The sequence below is a fragment of the Puma concolor genome, chromosome D1 (genome assembly GCF_028749965.1).
Source record: "Puma concolor isolate L17-30 chromosome D1, mPumCon1.1.hap2, whole genome shotgun sequence".
Lineage (NCBI taxonomy): Eukaryota > Metazoa > Chordata > Mammalia > Carnivora > Felidae > Puma > Puma concolor.
This window is the reverse complement of record NC_141676.1, coordinates 60734155-60750259: the sequence shown is the minus strand read 5'-3', so window position 1 is coordinate 60750259 and position 16105 is coordinate 60734155. Positions and strand designations below refer to the sequence as shown.

The window sequence follows — 16105 nt, the reverse complement described above, 5'->3', positions numbered from 1 at the left end:
TTTGCACAGGGGACGATTGGACCTACACTGCCACTGCCCCCTATCCCCCAGGACCCCTCCAACTCTGACCTTCATGAGTCCATGACTCAGCATTTGATTCTAAACCTGTGGCAGTGTTAGGGGGCAGAAACCATAGTGGTGCAGAACAGAGGGAGGCGAGATGAAGAATAATTGCCAGGAAAGGGTAACCTTGTCTGCTCAGAAGATGTCAGAGTGATTGGATGGGAATTGGTCTAGAAATCGTGGAGCTCCTTGGAAGGCTTCTGTGAACCTATGAAATACCACCGAATGCCCGAGGGCACCGCAGGCAGAGCGGCTGGAGAAGCTGTCAAGGTCATTGCCAACTTTGAAATCCCCCAGATGCTCCTACATTAATAGGTTTTCAGGGAAGGAAGGAAAAAAAAAAAAAAAAAAAAAAAAAAAGCAGTGAGCTGTCATTCCGGAGTCAGAGAACATTAATAAACGCTCTCATTAGGAAAAGGTCAGGGGCTTTCTGCCAATTTCAGGCAAGTGTCCAAGGACATCCCGTGTGTGCAGAACTTCTGGAGGGACGTGTGAGAAACTAATGAGCTCGGGGGGGTAACGGCACAGCTAGTGAGGCCCCTGGTTCCATCCCCTTCCCTTCACTTAGTGGAATGTAACTGAGCCGCCACCATGGACCACGCCCTGCCAGGAGAGAAGGGCAGAGCTCAGTTGGATCTCAAGGGGCCAGTCGTGTGTCCCGCCCATTGGATCTCACTAAGACTGAGCACTACTAATCTGGGGCAGCTGATCTACAGACTAGCATTTGGTGTTGAATTAATTTCTTTAAATTTCTGTTTAATTCACTTGTCATTTGAAAAAAGAATTCCTGGGGTGCCTGGGTGGCTCCGTCCGTTAAGCGTCCGACTCTTAATTTCAGCTCAGGACATGAACTCACGGTTCGTGAGTTCAAGCCCCACATCGGGCTCTGCGCTGACAGCGCAGGGCCTGCTTGGGATTCTCTTTCCCTCACTCTCTGTGCCTCTCTGTCTGTGTGTCTCTCTCTCTCAAAAATAAATAAATAAACATTAAAAAAAAAGAAAAAAATTCCCAACATATCCAAAAGATTTGCAAAGTTGATCTTGCCCCTCCATTAATTCATTCAATATATTTTTAATGAACATTTCTTTGGTTTTATTTACCACATGCACCTGGACCAGCTCAACAGCACATTACCTTTGCCCTTTTTCTCTTCCGGACTCTTGGCCTTGGCAGGTCGGCCTCTCTCCACTTGGGGTAAGCTCCCAGGGCCCTTCTAGGTCAGAGATCCTGGTGCAATTTATTGGTGGCCTCTGTCCTACATGGATCGGGACACAAGAATCAAAAGGAATTGTGCCACTTAGAACCCAAACAAGCGAGCACCCAGCTGCTGCTTGGGTCCAAAGGGCTGCTTTCCCACATGACAGAACACGCAAGGTGGGGGCCACACATGGGGGCAGAAGTATCTTCAGATGCTTTGTCATTGTTTCAAGGAGTCCAGACTCCATATCTGTGAGTCCAGACTCCATATATTCCTCACAACAGAGCACATTGGTAAGTAATACTTGTTGTTCCTTATGAAAGAATAGAAAAAAATGCACAAAGAAGACAGTAAAAATCCCCAGTGATTCATCTTTAAGAGTTAACCATGTTTAGTGGCGCCTGGGTGGCTCAGTCTTTTGAGTGTCCAACTCTTGATTTCAGCTCAGGTCATGATCCCAGGGTGGTGGGATCGAGCCTGTGACAGGCTCTGGAGTAAGGAGCCTGCTTGGGATTCTGTCTATCTCTCCCTCTGCCCCTCTCCCCCATTTGAGGAGAGAGAGAGAGAGAGAGAGAGAGAGAGAGAGAGAGAGAGAGAAAGAGAGATAACCTCTTTTAATATTTTGCTGTTTGCTATTTCACTTAAAAAATTCATATAAAGATACATACATCTATTTTTATAAAACTAAGATTGGGGCGCCTGGGTGGCGCAGTCGGTTAAGCGTCCGACTTCAGCCAGGTCACGATCTCGCGGTCCGTGAGTTCGAGCCCCGCTTCAGGCTCTGGGCTGATGGCTCAGAGCCTGGAGCCTGTTTCCGATTCTGTGTCTCCCTCTCTCTCTGCCCCTCCCCCGTTCATGCTCTGTCTCTCTCTGTCCCCCCAAAAAATAAATAAACGTTAAAAAAAAAAAGTTTAAAACTAAGATTATGCAATATTTTTTTATGGCCCACTTTCAAATCATAAATTACCGTGACTCTTTCCCCATACCTCGTATTTTGTGATATAGCCTAGGACGGATGTAACAGTTTATTTAACTTAACTCTCTACTGATTAAGTCATTCACAATTTTTTTCCTATTGTGCATAAGGTAAAATTTTATTTTTAATTGGTTAAGTTTATTTATTTTGAGAGAGAGAGAGAGAGAGAGAGAAAGCACATGCACACCGGCAGGGGAGGGGCAGAGAGAAGAGAGACAGAATCCCAAGCAGGCTCCACACCAACGGAGCAGAGCCGGGTGCGGGGGCTCGAACCTGGCAACCGTGATACCTTGCCCTGAGCTGAGTGAGCTCACGAATCGGACACTTAACCGTCTGAGCCACCCAGGCGCCCCTCATAAGATCAAATTTTTTTTATTTATTTTTTTAATTTTTTTTAATGTTTATTTTATTATTTTTGAGACAGAGAGAGACAGAGCATGAACGGGGGAGGGGCAGAGAGAGAGGGAGACACAGAATCGAAAGCAGGCTGCAGGCTCTGAGCCATCAGCCCAGAGCCCGACGCGGGGCTCGAACTCCCGGACCGCGAGATCGTGACCTGAGCCGAAGTCGGACGCTTAACCGACTGAGCCACCCAGGCGCCCCCGTAAGATCAAATTTTAAAAGAGACGACGGGCATTTCCTGCTAGCTCATTTTGTAGCCCTCTCCCCTGGTTTTCTCCTCTGCATTTCCCCACCCACACAGCAGCCACTCCAGAATATGGAGCCGACTCCCACCCGTCACTGTCGCCCACCCCCACATCTAATCCTGTGGTGGCCTCCTCTGCCTGCGCTCAGCGCCAGCTCAGACCTCAGCCACTCCCTGGGGACTATCACCGAGGCTCCGCCTCCTGGGGTTGCCCCCTAACTCCTCTTTGTCTCCATTCTGACTCATCTCAGAACCAGGATGGTGTTACTTTTACCCAGTAAGGTCCCTGAGGGCAGAGAGAGAAGCCAAAGCTGCTAGTCTTGGCAGAGGAGGACAACTGTGATTAAGGGGATCGCTGTACCTTTGTCTTAAGGGGGTAGGTCTCCAAGGGGACAGGGGAGAAATGGGTGACTGGCATCCATGTGGGAAAGGACCTCTATACCACTTGGGTGCTAGTTAGAAGTCCTGGGGGTCAGGTCACTGGCTGGGCCGCTGTGCTGCTGGAGGCCCAGCCCCCCTCTGCCAGCCGAAGCCCTTCCGGGTCCTTCCCCACCCACACCCTCTCTTAGGGATCTTCACCCTGGCAGGAGGTGCGGGGCCCGGGCCCTCCCTGGGGAACTTCAGAATGGGATGCTGAAAGCTGAATTCTGGGAAGATGAGGGCCCTCAGGGCAGGAGAGGCTGTGCATGTTTGAGGTTGCTCCAATGGCACACAAATGCCACCGAGGGTTTTGTAATCTTTCGGCTCAAGATCCTTCTTTAGTCCTGAGATGTGATGCGGCCTCTTGGGCACAGAGGGGAAACGACCTTGTGCTTTCCTTCTAATCAAGGTCAGCTCGGAATCTCAGACCTTAGGAAGACCTCAAAGGCCTTTTGTTCCAGCTTCTCTGTTCTCTGCTTCACGTTGTCTGTCCATAGCAAGGCAAAAGAGGGCGGCTTCTCACGCCCTTCCTTCCTGGGGAGTCTCTCCTGTCTTTGCAGGCATCTTTAGAAAGCCGTTCTGGGGCCAGGAGGGGAGGCCTTTCTCACATCCATGCCTCTGCTCTATGCCCTTCTCCATCTTGTCCACCAGGGCTTCTTCAAAGTCCCGCCAGAGGCCACTTCCCCCTCCTTGTATCTCACAGACTGAGCCGACTCCATTTCTCTGGATTCTCTCACAGTGCCCTGAGCTTCTCATTACCGTTTGCAATTGTCGGTTTACTTGCCTGTGTTCTGCCCCCCTTCCCCGCCAGCCTCTGGCCACCATGGACGCCTGAGGGTGGTGCCCGGGCCGATTCATGTCTCTATCACTAGTGCCTGGCCCAAGGTTTGGCTGAGAGAGGAGGTTTGAATGAATGAATGAATGAATGAATGAGAAGGGAAGAAAGGAGGGTCTAAGATCGTTTTAAACAGCAATAGCTCCTGTACCACTCTCTTATCCCAGGTCCCTGATTTGCCTATGCCCTTCCCTATCCTTGATCCTCCTGGATCCTCACAGCAGCCCTGATTTGGGTCAGGGTGGGGACCTGCATGTTGGTGGGCAAATGAGGAAGCTGAGCTCTCAAGAGAAGTGCTTGCTCAAGGTTACCTCAGAACCCCCTGTGAGAGACCAGGAACTGTTTTCCTTCCTTCCCAGCCCCTCCTGCCTGACTCATTTCCCCCAGGACTGCAGGAGCAGAGCTGGGACTCCTGGTAGGACCCGAGGGCTTGGGGACACTGGGAAGTAATTTTGGGCAGTGAAGTGTGTGGGTGGAGTGCCGACTCCCCTGAGTGCGTGCAGTGGGGGGAGAGGGTAGGGTGCTTATGGCTCCCGGAGGACCCCGAAGCAGGTTTGGCACTGAGATATGTCTCCTTTCCACTCGCTACTCCTGAAAAGGAGATCCCAGGAGGTTTCCCCCCCCCACAGTGTCCAGGAGGCTCCAGCCATATTAGCAGAGTCAACAGGATGTGTTGTACCATGGCAGACACTCAGTAATCACTCACTGACATTGTTGGGTGACCTTAGGTAAGCCATTCAGTTTCTCCAGGTCTCAGAGTTTGGGTCTAGAAAATTAGAAGCTTAAAGTCCTATCCTTAGGAACGAGAGACAGATTGTTGCCTCCCCAATTCTAGAGGACTGACCCAAGAAAGAGGGAGCACATTTGTTTGCGTAGCCCAATGAGCGGGATGATAGATGAAGGAAGGTGGAGGAGTGGGTATAGATTTGGAGTCAGTGATAATGCTGGGTAATTTACGGAGCATAGAGCAGATCTAGAATGGAAGGGGCTGCCTTAGGAGATAGTGAGTTCCGTGTCCTTGGAGGTGTGTACGTAGAGACCGGTAGCCATTTGGGGACGTGATGTAAAGATCGTAGGATTGGACTAAATGAGATGTGAAGTCTGGCTCAGAGAGCTTTGATTTTAGTTACCTTTGAAATTCCTTTGTGCCCAGCACCATCTTTTGCTGTGTCAGCAGGGTAGTGGCGAGAGCTCAGTGCAGGAGCTGGGAGGCCTGAGGCTAGCCACTCCATAGGTAACCGTGGTGAGGTCTTGGATAAGTGGCTCCCTCCCGGGGCTACTGTTCCCTGATCTGTGGAATGGGAATAATAATCTCTGTCCTGTGGATCTTTCCAAGAACATGGTTATTAAAAAATACTTACATAGGGGCGCCTGGGTGGCGCAGTCGGTTAAGCGTCCGACTTCAGCCAGGTCACGATCTCACGGTCCGTGAGTTCGAGCCCCGCGTCGGGCTCTGGGCTGATGGCTCAGAGCCTGGAGCCTGTTTCTGATTCTGTGTCTCCCTCTCTCTCTGCCCCTCGCCCATTCATGCTCTGTCTCTCTCTGTCCCAAAAATAAATAAACGTTGAAAAAAAAATTAAAAAAAAAATACAAGCTAGGAAAGCCCATGCAAATATGGAAGGTTAGCATTTGAAACAACTATATATATGTATATAGTTAAATGTAACAACTATACACACACACACACACACACACACACACGCACACACATACGCACACACATACGCACATATATAGTTAAATGTTATTCTGTGGGTTTACCCTTAAAAAAAAATCTTTGTACTGAAGTGTAATATGGATTCAGAAAAGTACATGTATCAAGGGGTACAGCTTATTGAATTTCACAACACAGAGTGTAACCAGATCAACAGGACAGGGTATTACTGTCCTATACGCCCCCAGGGGGTGTCCTCAGGCCCCCCTTCTCGCAACAACCCATCCGCTAGCTGGGGTTCTTGCAGCTTCATTTATTTTGAAATCATTCTAGGACATTGCGTACGTATTGCCAAACTGCTCCTTCTCAAGGTTTGTGCCAAAGTTCTCTCTCTCTTGAGCTGGGCATGAGACTGGCTATTTTCCCATTCCTGCCTCCAAGGAGAGACCACCTCTTAGAAATGAAACAAAGCCAGTGCAAATGGATCTCCACAGGGTTGTTTTTTTTTTTTTTTTAATTTTTTTTCAACGTTTTTTATTTATTTTTGGGACAGAGAGAGACAGAGCATGAGCGGGGGAGGGGCAGAGAGAGAGAGGGAGACACAGAATCAGAAACAGGCTCCAGGCTCTGAGCCATCAGCCCAGAGCCTGACGCGGGGCTCGAACTCACGGACCGCGAGATCGTGACCTGGCTGAAGTCGGACGCTTAATCGACTGCGCCACCCAGGCGCCCCCACAGGGTTTTAATTTGTGTTTTCTTTGAATGTTTACTTACTTTTGAGAGAGACAGACAGACAGAGTGGGGGAGGGGGAAGGAGGAGAGAGAGAGGGAGACACAGAATCCGAAGCAGGCTCCAGGCTCCGAGCTGTCAGCACAGAGCCCGACGCGGGGCACGAACTCACGAACTATGAGATCATGACGTGAGCCAAAGTCTCAGGTCGCCTAACCGACTGAGCCACCCAGGCGCCCCTAATTTGTATTTTTTTTATTACTAAGGGCAATTCGGGGTGGGGGGAGACATAGGGGGAATTCTGTGCTCCCACGTCCTTCCCTCCTTTCTCACATCTTCCCACTTACTTCCCACCCCTGTTCTCACCACGTCGGGGACCAGGACCAGAGTTCACTCATTCTCTCTGCCACTGCATGTAGGGCCCTGGACAAACCACGTACCTCCTCTCTGACCCTCAGTTTCCTCTTTTGTAAAAGGAGCCATCTGGGCTCCTCACAAGGTTTTTGTTAAGATCTAAGCATTATTGCGGATAGGCAATTGCTCTGAAACATTACATGCTGTTCAGACGACAGATTTTATTGTTACTTTTAGTTCCTTTTCCTCTTTAGTTTCTGGCTACATGCCCCATTAATTAGTCTTATCAGCGCCGGGTGTCAGTGAAATAATGGCCCAATCACCACTTGGGTCCTGCTTAGACCTAATGGCGTAGAGAGTCACAGGATTTCCGTACCAGTGTGGCACCCAGTACTGCCCAGTCAAAACTGACACAGGCCTGAATCTCAGCCTTGGGAAGTGGGGGAGTTGCCGGCACCATCTGAGGCCCTCAGTGTGATGGGGACTCTGAGGGTGATGTGAATGTGCTGCAAACAGCCTTGATGTCCCCACTCTCTGGTGAGGGACCTGGGGCTCCAATGTCTTGGCTGAGGGGATGCCGCTACGAAGTGGCAGGAGCAGCCGGGATGCAAGGTACCCCAACTTTTCCTGCCCCCCTGATTCCAGAGGCTAAATATTTCCCCTGCTGACCTACCTTCATGCCTGGGTATCCCCATATAACCAAACGTTTTTAGTTAAATCTCTGCGGTCCTTGTTAAAGAGCCACGGACTTGGGCGGGGACTATGCCATACTCATCCACAATTGGCAGTGACCCATGAGACATCCTTGGGTACACCTCATGCTGAACAGGGCCCCAGCATGGGCCGGGAGGAGGCCTGGACAGGAAGGTCAGAGGACCCCGGTTCAAATCCAGCCCCACTCGACTGGGTGGCTTTGAGCAGGTGAAGAATGAAGGCTTGGGCCCACAAGGCCTTTCTCTGAGGGGGGTCCCAACCCCAGAGTAACCGCCCTTGACCAGCGAGATAACCAAGCAGGGGTGACTGGCCCTGCTCAGAGGTCGCTGGACTGGGCTGGAGTGGGGATCAGAGCCGTCGGATCACTAGCCTCAGGACCTCAAGTCCCTTCCAAGGTTCCCACCAAACCCCAGCCTCAGCTACTGTGAGGGGAGAGCCAAGGAGGCTGACATTCTAGAATTTTCTGTTTCTGATTCTGTAAGGTTAGCATTGTGCTTCCCACATACGCACTTTATTTATGGGCTCCAGAGTCAGACAGACTTGCTTTTTTTTCTTTTTTTTTTTTTTAGTGTTTATTTATTTATTTTGAGACAGAGAGAGCACCTGTGCATGAGCTGGGGAGGGGCAGAGAGAAAGGGAGAGAGAGAATTCCAAGCAGGTTCTGCGCTGTCAGCATGGAGCTGGTCGCGGGGCTCAATCCCATGAACAATGAGATCATGACCTGAGCTGAAATTAAGAGGTGCTTAACCAACTGAGTCACCCAGGTGCCTCCAGACTTACTTTTGAAATCTGAAATCCAGGGGGCACCTGCCTAGCTCAGTCGGTGGAGCATGCGACTCTTGATCTCGGGGTCGTGAGTTCAAGCCCCACATTGGGCGTAGAGCTGACTTAAAAAAAGAATATCTGAAATCTGTCACTTACCTGCTGTGTGACCTTGGGTAAATCAGGTAACCTCTCTGAGCCTCAGGAGTCCCATCTGTCAAACATCTTCCTGTATAGTGAGGATGAAATAAGTCAACATATAAGCAGTGACTGTTGAATTAACACACACACACACACACACACACACACCTGAGAAAAATGTTTTAAAATTCTGTAAAGCACAAAGATTGGAAGTTATTTAATCAGAGGGGAAGATGTCAAGGCAAGGCAGTCCTTGGTGACTACCGAAATCCACTGCTCGTTCAGACTCCTACTTCTGCGAGTCCCCCTCTGCTCTCCCCTCCTGGGGCTGCCTCCCTGACCCAAGCCTCAGGCCAGAAACAGGGGGTGTAAGAAAAGGGGCAAATGGGTGGAGAAAGAAAGAGGTGCCGTTGGCCGCATCCTCTGGCGGGAACGGCCCCGACAGGTCAGAGACCTGGATTCTGCTCCTGGCTCTGCCACCAACTCGATTCTTGCAAGGATCCCTGGTTCCCCCACCACTCTGTCGGATGGGAACTCGGGCTCTGGCCCCACTTATGCCACCTTCGGGTGCAGTCCTGGGGAGCCGTCAGGGTCAGGGTGTCTGGGCGCCCTGTGGCCAGACTGTGGTGTCTTCCTGACAATTGCAGGGCTTCAAAGTGTGTGTGGGTGGATCCTGAGCCCTGAGGCCTGCCGTCTCACCCCCTGGGCTGCCCCGATCCTTTGAGTCACTCTCTCAGCATCCTGTCACCTTTGTCCTAGAGTTTTATTCTTCTTGTCACTTCTCACTCCCATCTCCTAGAAAATTATCTTCGTCCTTCTTGATTTTTTTTTTCTCTCTTTCTTTTCTTTACGTTTTGAAACAGATTCCCTCTGTGGGGAGAACAGAATTTGGAATAGCACTTCTGAGTACAAGTCCCTGGGGTCGGCCGCCTACTCTCTGGGCATCATCTTCCCCGTCTGTGAAACGGGTTAGTGATAAGGCCTGCCCTGCCTCCCTCATGAGAAGGTTGTGAAGAGTAAATGAGGGATGGGTGTGAAATGTAAGCTCTGTGCAAACTTTATTTGTTTATTTAAAAAAAAATTTTTTTAATGTTTATTTTTGAAGGAGAGAGAGACAGAGTGTGAGTGGGGGAGGGGCAGAGAGAGAGGGAGACACAGAATCGGAAGCAGGCTCCGGGCTCTGAGCTGTCAGCACAGAGCCCGATGCGGGGCTCGAACCCACGAACTGTGAGATCATGACCCGAGCTGAAATCCGACGCTCAACCAACTGAGCCACCCAGGCGCCCCTCTGTGCAAACTTTAAAATGCTGGCCGAACCTGGTGATGCAGTCGAATCATCAGGATTTGTTTTTGAAGCCCCAAAACTACCATCACCACCGTCCGTGTGGGTACCGACATACCAAGCATGCACGTGTGAAAGTTTGAAACTTACGGAACACGGAAGTGAAATGTTGGCACATTTGGAAAGAATGAGACTTCTGGGCCTTTCTGGTGCTTGGGGAAGGTTTGTGCTGTGTGCCACCGCAAGCGTTATGGGGCGTGCCTCCTTCGGTCTTTTTCGTAGGGGTTCACAGACCCTTGGTTAGAAGGAGCCCCTTGCCCTCTGAGGCGGACTCGTGTTAACAGCTGGGGAAGCAGGCTCAGGGGGGGACTGATTGCCGGTAGGGTTGCTGTTGGGATGGATGAAGCACAGATCTAGTCACCCAGGAGGAAGTCAGAATGGAGGTAGTTCCCTGCCAAGGATCTGGAGAGGAGGAGGGGATACTCACAGGGGACTCCTTCCCCATCCCAGCTTCAGGTGGTGAAGCACACACCTGCCACCTGAGGGAGAGAGGAGGGGACAGGGACAGAGGAGCTGGAAGTCTGAAGAGCTGGTTTCTGCCATGAGCTTGCTGTGCAGCCTTGGGGAAGTCACTTAACCCCTCTGGGCCTCCATTTAAATGTCGGTAAAATGGATGAAACGGACACATTTACTTATTTTCAGGGAAGTATTGACAACCAGCTATGTGCCAGGCACCAGCCTAGGTGCTAGGGACCCTTTGGAAAGCAAGTTCTTGCCCTCAGGGCAGAGTGTAAGCTGGAAAAATAAACAGAAAATAAATGTGATCAGTGTCACTCTGGAGGGAAGGTGAGATACTGGGTTAATGCAGAGGAGGAGCATCTAACATTGCCTGGGGAAGAATGCGGGGAGGTGGTCAAGGGAGGCTTCCCAGAGGTGGTGGCAGGATGCTGAGATAGGAAGGCTACGTGGGAGGTAATCAGGCTGGTGGGTGTGAGGACAGGGAAGCATTTGTCGCCCCCTCCCTTACTCCTTCGACGGGGAGCTTTCTTCAGAACATGTTAGCAAAGGGAAGTTCTGTGTAGCCGCTCCTGAGAGGTCTGCTCTGAACCCCGAGAGAACGTTCCCTCCAAGCACCCATCCTGGTTCCTCCCCCCTTCTCACATGTCTGTACCCGATGTTGGATTTAGCTGGCGGGTGGGGCAACTCAAGGGAATTACAGTGTTTGTGTCTGTGTGTGGGGAGAGGATTTTTAAAGCTTGTGCTAAGTATGACTTTGCCCACAGTCTGCGGGAAGCAACAAAAAGCTACGCCTCTTTTGTGGTCCGCTCGGTGCCGCTGTGTTCCAGACCAGCTTCTCTCTCCCCGCCCCCGTCTGTGACTGGCCTCGGGCTCCTCAAGGAAGTCCCTCCGTCTGGAAGAAAGCCCCAGAGAGAAGGGGAAGGCAGTTGGCAAGACAGAGGGTTTGGCTCTTGACGCCTCCAGTTCTTGGCTGGGAGTGGGGGTGAGGCAAGAGAAGTCCCTGGCTGAGAGGTGGTCTGTCGGAGGACCTGCGAGTCCTCTGTGTGGGCTGGAGTGGGGGGCGGGGGGCTTCGAGGAGAGTGTGAACCCGAGGGGGGCCTGGCCAAGCTCCCTGGGAGGCCATGAGACACAAGTATGACGAGAGATGAGCTCATGGGCAGGGCAGCACCTCGTAAACTTTAAAACACCTGCTACATGTGTTTCCTGCCACCTGTGCCTCTCTGCCCCGTCCCTGGAGGGGGCTCTGGCTGTCTGGCTTTGTCACTTGGTCCCCTTGCATCTTCAGCTGCTCTGGCCCGGGGCTTGGTTAGCAGTTCTCTTACCAGGGAAGCCAGAGGGGGTAAAACAGGGGCAGTGGGGCTGAGGGCACGTGGGGCCTAAGACTGGATTATTTTGGTTATTTATTGCCTTGTAAGAAACCGCTCCAAAGAATAATGGCTTAGCACAACAATCCTTGTATTTGCTCATGATTCTACAATCAGGGCTGAGATTCCCCTGCTGGTTTTGTTGGGGGTCCCTCGCATGTTAAGCTGGTGATTTGGACCCTGGGGTCCAAGATCTGCTGGGATACAGGATGGTTGAGTTTTCTCTCTCCATATGGCCTTACGGCTTCTCTGCACGGTCTCATCAGACTCCATACGTGGCAGCTCTGGGCTCCCGAGATTGCAAAAGTGAAAGCTACCAGGCTGCCTTTTTTTTTTTTTTTAAGTTTATTTATTTACTTAGAGAGAGAGAGAGAGAGAGACCATGAGCAGGGGAGGAGCAAAGAGAGCAAATCCCAAGCAGGCTCCACACTGGTAGTGCAGCCTGGGGAGCGAACCCATGAACCGTGAGATCGTGACCTGAGCCGAAATCAAGAGTCAACGCTCAACCGACTGAGACACCCGGCGCCTGTACCAGGCCTTCTTAAGACTTAGGTCTGGGGCGCCTGGGTGGCGCAGTCGGTTAAGCGTCCGACTTCAGCCAGGTCACGATCTCGCGGTCCGTGAGTTCGAGCCCCGCGTCGGGCTCTGGGCTGATGGCTCAGAGCCTGGAGCCTGTTTCCGATTCTGTGTCTCCCTCTCTCTCTGCCCCTCCCCCGTTCATGCTCTGTCTCTCTCTGTCCCAAAAAATAAATAAATGTTGAAAAAAAAAATTAAAAAAAAAAAAGACTTAGGTCTGGAACTGGCCCAGAGCCACTTCTATTGTCTTCTATTGGTTAAAGCAAATCACAGATCCAATCCATATTCAAAAGGATGTTTCCACACTGGGTGATAATGCTAGGAGGTGGGTCATGGGGTCATCAATGTAACAGGACATCACACTGGTTGATAGAGAAGGCCGCGTGTGTAAGAGACCTTATCCTTCAACTACCTTCTTTATGGATCTCACCATCTTGCCTCCGCAACTGGCCGAGCACATCCCCTTAAAGTCATTTTTAGGGTGTATCACATTTGGAGAAAGCGGTCAGGTATCCCTTTGCTCTCCATCAGTTCGCAGATGCCCTAATCCCACACAGACACTTGTTCGTCTCCATAGCTTAAGCCAAAGAGTGACGGTGGAATTTCAGACGGAGTGAGGCTGTCAGGAAGAGAGACAGGAATGGAAGGTTTGCCCTGCATCTCCATCCGTGACCGCCAGGCCCGAGGAGGATGGTTAGGAGATTGCCTAAGCACTGTGCCCTTACAAGTATCGGGTCAGAAGGAAACTGCATGGCAATTTGGTTTTTGTTTTTAATGAAACCAATGGTTCATTTATTTTGTTTTATTTTTTAATATATAATTTATTGTCAGATTGGTTTCCATATAACACCCAGTGCTAATGTTTATGTATTTTGAGAGAGAAAGAGAGAGAGAGTGTGTGTGCACATGTGTGAGTGGGGAGGGGCAAAGAGCGAAGGAGACAGAACCCCAAGAAGCCTCTGCACTGTCAGCACAGAGCCTGACGTGGGGCTCCATCTCACGAACTGTGAGATCATGACCTGGGTGAAATTAAGAGTTGGACGCTTAACTGACTGAGCCACCTGGGCGCCCCAAGGGTAATTTTGAAATGTTCCGATGCAGAGGGTAGAACCTCTCTTCAGGCAAATTCCTAAGCATAATATGAGGTTCACCTGATGGCCACTGAAGAAACCCTGCCTGAGAATATTTTGCATCATAGCATGCTAACAAGTTTGGCAAAAGAAAGAATTTTCAAAAAAAAAAAACCCAGTATTTTATGCTATTTATTATATGGCACTTATTACATGCCAGGCACTAGTTTAAGCACACTGTACATTGACTAACTTATTCCCTACAAACAAGCTTGTGAGATAGCAACCAACTCCATTTCACAGATGTGGAGACTGAGGCTCAAAGGTTAAATGGCTTAGCCCAGGCCACTTCGCTATAAGCAGCAGAGCTGGGCTTCGAGCCTGGGCCTTCACTGCAGGTTACGCTGCTTTTAAGGAGCCCTCATTCAGGGCCTTAACCCGATTTGGGAACCTGGGTTTTTTTCAGCCTGAAGTCGGGCTCTTTGACCTTACCTGAGCGGGAGGGCTGATGCGTTGAATCACCACACAAGTTCAGAAAAGCTGCTGCTTTTAAGAAGCAACTAGTTAGAAAATTTTTCCTGGCTTGACACTTCTGTTCCAAAAGCATTTTCTCTTTTTCTCTGTCTTCTTGTATCATGTACATGATAATTACATACTGTATATACACGTTACATATACACCTACATAAACACAAGTGTGTATTCCTAAATCTGGATATTTTTGACTAACAGGTATGCACAATAAAATAATAAATAGCTTTTGGAATTAAAAAAAATTTTTTTAACGTTTATTTATTTTTGAGACAGAGAGAGACAGAGCATGAACGGGGGGAGGATCAGAGAGAAGGAGACACAGAGCCCGACTCGGGGCTCGAACTCACGGACCGTGAGATCATGACCTGAGCCGAAGTCGGCCACTCAACCGGCTGAGCCACCCAGGTGCCCCAGCTTTTGGAATTAAACAGTAAACCCAGGAAGAAGCTCCTGCCTAGTTCAACGACCTAATCATATCCATAAATACAACCACTGACACTTAAATAAATAAAAGAGAAGAATAAACACAGGCCATAGGACTTAACTGGATGGTTAAGGTGTGGAACTATGGACTGACATTAGGTATGGATGCCTAGAGCGGTTGCAATGCAATTAGATACCTGCAAACACTGGGCACTTGTACGTGTTGAGCAGTAGTGAACGTTACCACCACTGGACATTTTCCGATTGTGGATATCAGCTGTTGGTGGGGACTGTCACTGATGGACATTAGGTACTGATAAGTGTTAGGTGTCAGTGAACATTGGCTCCCTGGTGAGCATTGGCCAACACAGAGCACTGAGCACTGATGGGACAAGGCCCTGTTAACCTATGATGACCTTTACCATCATGGTGGACATCAGGTAGGAACAGAGGGTAGGCCTCTGCCCCAGACATGCCTGGCGGCCTTGCCCAGAGACACATCCTGTGAGCTGGTGCGGAAGCATCTCTATCTCCATCCGCCCTTTCTCTCTGAGAGCCTTTGGCCGTGACAGTTTGGGGACTTCAAAGAGGTGGTATGGTAACACCCATGGAGGGAAACTCCTTGGCTCCCAGAGGGATGGGGTTACACACAAATCGACACAGACTCTCTTCTGCCATCCTGACCAAAATTGGGCGTTGGCTCCTTCCTTCTCCGTAAATGATGTGACTGAAGCACAGCAGGGCTGGCTTCGTGGGCGGTGGGACATTAGAAGGGTCTTGGGCTTGGTTTAACGCTCTGCTCTTGCCATCCCGAGATTCTTGAATGAGTACCCATATTGTCACTTTACATTGGGTCGCACGAATTGTGTAGTCAGTCCTAAAGAAAAGAATCCTGGTCACCTGCCATGCGACCTTGGGCTTCTCTTCTCTGGGCCTGAGTCTCTCCCTCTGTGAAATGGGGAGCAGGAGGGGAAGAACTTTGACTTGGCTCTTTGGCTTTTCATGCTCTAGGGTCTAGAATCAGGGGTCTGATTGGAGACATTTAGAGTTGCATAACTTCCCCAGTGTACTTTCAACAGGAAAATAAATGGGATCCCAGTGTTGTTTTGGTTTCTGCCTGTGCTGTGATGACAAACTGTGCCTCAGTCGTCTGCCCATCCCTAAAACCTGACTGGCATGTGTCTATGTCCGGCACACAGAGCAAAGATCCTGTGGATTACTGTTCTGCAGCTACAATCCCGAACCTTTATGACACCCTTCGGTTCTGAGTCAGTTATCAAAACAGGAGTCTCAGACCGCATGATTCTCTGACCTATTTCATAATTCTGTGATTGAGTGAAGGAGGGACCAAGCATTTATGGAGTGTCTATTTTGTGCCAGGCACTGTACTCGATTCTTTACAAACATTACTTCATTTGCTCATTCGGTCCTGTGGAGGGAGATATTTTCATCCCCATTTTCCAGGCCTAGAAAGGAACAGTGACTCGGCCAAAGTCACACAACTGGTTCGTGATGGACCCAGGATTTTAATTACCCCTTTTCTGTGAACTCCAAAATGGAATCTTTGCACTTATCCCTCTAATTCTGTAATGTCCTCCTTCTCGGCCCCAGGATCCCAGGAGGGCGGACTGTAGCAGCATGAAGGCGGTGTGGCTACGGGAAGGAATGCTCGCAGAAGGAGTGCTCGCTCGCCTGCAAGCTGCGCGACAGCTCGCTCCGGGGTGTCTGGCCATGCGTGGCCACGTGGTGGCGCTGCGGACTGGGAGCCTCCGGAGGGGCACGTGGACGCGGGGTTAGGTGAGGGCCGCTGGCCCCCGGGGCTTTGGCTCTCCCAAAGGCTTGCAA

The 16105-nt window shown here is 50.3% G+C and overlaps 1 long non-coding RNA gene across 1 annotated transcript; it reads left to right on the top strand.

Annotated features, from left to right (window-relative positions):
* The first annotated feature begins 9300 nt into the window (after window positions 1-9300).
* LOC147576770 (uncharacterized) lies at window positions 9301-11744 on the top strand. The gene is made up of 2 exons (XR_015241454.1): window positions 9301-9877; window positions 11059-11744. It is a non-coding gene; the product is annotated as an uncharacterized LOC147576770 (long non-coding RNA).
* Window positions 11745-16105: the final 4361 nt, after the last annotated feature.